Here is a 3,668-nt window from a genome sequence, read left to right as displayed (position 1 = left end):
AAGAAAGTCATTAATGCATATTAAATGCTGAAGATGTAATTAATATTCATTATATCTTCAATATTTAATATGCATTAATTACTTTCTTAAAATAACTAAAATGATTGGTCCAGAATCAATCATATATGCACACAATAGATAGTGAAAACAAAATAACCTAACCCTATATATATATATATATATATATATATATATATATATATATATATATATATATATTATATAATCGGACTTACCTTAAATGCCTCTAATTTTGAAGGTTCTTGTAGGTGTGCCATTATTTCGCTATCTATAAATCCTATTTTTTATAGCAAGACACGCACAAATTGATTGGGTGCACCATTGTACTGATTAAAGCTATTGCTTTGGATTTGAGACTTCGAAAATTTGTATTTTCTGAATATCATTATATATATATATATATATATATATATATATATATATATATATATATATATATATATATATATATATATACTAGTTTATAACCCGTGGAAACCATGGTTATAAAATTAATTAAACTTTGTAAGTAAAAATTCAGAACTATTAATTAATTATTTTAAATAACTTGTTAATTAATATATACTTTTTTAGTTATATATAAAATTAGAACCGTTGATGCAAATAAATATGTAAAATTATATCATCTTATAATTTTTATAAATTTTATTTTATTATAATTTGTATAAATTTTATTATATTTTTTTATTCAAATGTTATTAATTTAATATAATTAAAATGAGAAATTTAAATTTTGAATTTTGAAATTTAAAAGGAGAATCAATAGATTGACAAGTGACATAATATTAATTAAAAAGTTTAAAATGGTGACACATGACAAAAGTACTACTATTTTATTAGGTTATTTTGTTTTCACTATCTATTGTGTGCATGTATGATTGATTATGAAACAATCATTTTAGTTATTTTAAGAAAGTAATTAATGAATATTACATGTTGAAGATATAATGAATATTAATTACATCTTCAGCATTTAATATGCATTAATTACTTTCTTAAAATAATTAAAATGATTGGTCCAGAATTAATCATACATCCACACAATAGATAGTGAAAACATTTGAACCTAACTTTATATATATATATATATATATATATATATATATATATATATATATATATACACACACACACATATGTATGATACAACATTGTACTATTTACATTAGTGCTTTCTAAATAAATTAAAAAAAATTCATTAAAAACACTTCCTTGCATTTTGGAACAGATCATATCATTGTAGACAAATCTAGAGATCCAAAAGTATTTTTCTAAGGCTGTTTGAGCTACAAATAGGTTACTAAGTCGGCTAGTGACTAATTTAACAAAAAAATTAAAGGAAAAATGGAATTGAAGCCTATATAGTTTATACGTTTCATACCTGCTTTTTGTATTTCAGAGATGTTCTTTGCATTCCAAACATGTAATTTACACATTATGACATAAAATCTAAATAGATAAACATGTAAACTAACCTGGTTCGTAGAATCCATATTTTTCTTCAAAAAGAACTTCAAAGTTTGGGTTCTAACTTTTTCTGAATTTTCCAATGTATCAGATCGGACCATACAGACAGGCTTTACCTATTTTCATGGTACGGAATGCCACATTTCGGACAAGTTGATTAGTTTTAAAACTGATGAAAATAAAGGTCATATTTGTTAAAACTTTATAAAAGAAATGGTTAGTTATCCTTATTTTAAAGGCACATTTCCGATAAAATCTCAATATTTTGGGCAAATTAACGCTTTAATCACAAATTTTATTTTTTGAATAAAAAAATCATGATTATTTTGTATTTTGCCAAAATTACCGGAAAAGTCATTACTTTTTTCAATAAAAAATGACATTATCGTATAAAATTAGATAATCAATACTTTTCTGTTAAAAAAATAAATGTTAGGATTAAACCGTAAACTGACCCAAAATATCAAAATTTTAAGGAAGATTTCCTATTTTAAACGTATACTCTTGATAAAAAAAAACGAGAAACCCACGCTGGGTTTTTACTTTTCTACCTCTTACGTCTCTTTCTTCTTCCCTTTTCTACGCACTTTTATCATCGCTCCTCTCCTGCACAGTCTTTTATAGCCATGGGTGCTGAGACACTATTTATCTATTTATTGGAATTCTTTATTTGAATATCATTGTCAGGGGCTTCTGGGTTGGTAGTTATCTTCAGTTTCTTTTCACCATCTACGTATTGAAAGGTATTCCATCAATCTCACCTTCTGTATTTACTTGTTTCTTTTGATTTCTGTATTTGGGATGAGGTGATCCAATAATATACCCTTTTATGTAACGCGACTACCTAATTTTTTTGCTTGAAAGTAACTGTTTGGAAAATACTTCAATACATCAAAGAAAGAGCCTTCTCCTTTTCCAATTCATCTTTTTGCTGTGGGTGGTGTGGATTCCACACTCCTCCCATTTTTTAAACTCATCTTTCCACCACTTATGGACTGCACACACCATTCAGTTTTATATGTTTTGATGTATTGTTTCATTTTTATATTGAGTGGGTTGTGGCAGTCGTGTAGACTCCACAATCCTCTTTTTTTGTTGAAATTGATTACTACAGATTTAGTTGTGAGTGCACACTTTTTCCTTTTCATTATAATTTAAAAGAAGTTTAAATTCTCCCTATTAGTTAGTTCGAGTAGAGCCCTTCACAGCACACAAAGTTTTTCTGCTAGAAAAAAAATATTTTGTTGCATGCTTTAACGGTAGGTTCATCTTGCAGGCCTGGATCTAATAAATATAACTTAAATCTTACACATATGCCAGGGTAATGAGCATGAATCCAGTAGAAAGTAGAGAGTAGAGATAGTAATGTTTGGTGCAGATGAATGAAATGGATAGAAAAGAAACAAACTAGTAATAAGAATAAAAACAAATTACGTCCATCCATAACACAAGTTATAATATATAGTTATAGACATATATTATAGCACAAGTTAAACTGGCCAACCCATCCTTAGTCAGAGGCCACCTGAATGGCCTTAAAATGGTTCTGAATGGTTACCATTGTAGGCATTTTTTTGTGAAAATTGCTAAGAATATTATGAAACGCAGCCGAGCACCTAAAATACTGCTTTGAAAGATTATTAAGAAAACTTTAGTCACCTTGGGATGACTTTAACATATAGCACATTAATTAAACACAACACTGTGAACAAAGAACAGAAAGTCTCGAGGATCAAAACTAGTAACTGGCATAGAAATAGTCAGCTGCTCAAGCAAATGTTGATAGTTCTACTGGCTTTTGGTTGGTAACTTTGATATCAATGTGCCAAATTCCCTAATTAAGGTAGTAATTTTCTTACCAATTCAAGTGGATGATATCTTTAATAATAATGTAAGAAAACAGAGAAATGATTGTATTGTCCTAGTCCTATTGCTTCTATAATTTTATTAGGGAAATTTCGCTCTTTTATTTTACTTGTAAGTAGTATCAGTGCCATTTTGTGATCGTAAAAGAGGTCAACAGATCAGACCATGAGCCTACTCATTTTGTTAGCTAGGTTCATCAACATGCGTATGTGTGGATACCACTCTCTTTTCATATACTTTACTATCTTTCCACCACTTGAGATCACCCCTCCAGCCCTCCCTTTATGTTTACTTATGAAGGGCTGTTGATGCTT

The sequence above is a fragment of the Lactuca serriola genome, chromosome 5 (genome assembly GCF_051521515.1).
Source record: "Lactuca serriola cultivar US96UC23 chromosome 5, Lser_US96UC23_V15, whole genome shotgun sequence".
NCBI lineage: Eukaryota > Viridiplantae > Streptophyta > Magnoliopsida > Asterales > Asteraceae > Lactuca > Lactuca serriola.
Note: the sequence above shows the minus strand (reverse complement) of the source record.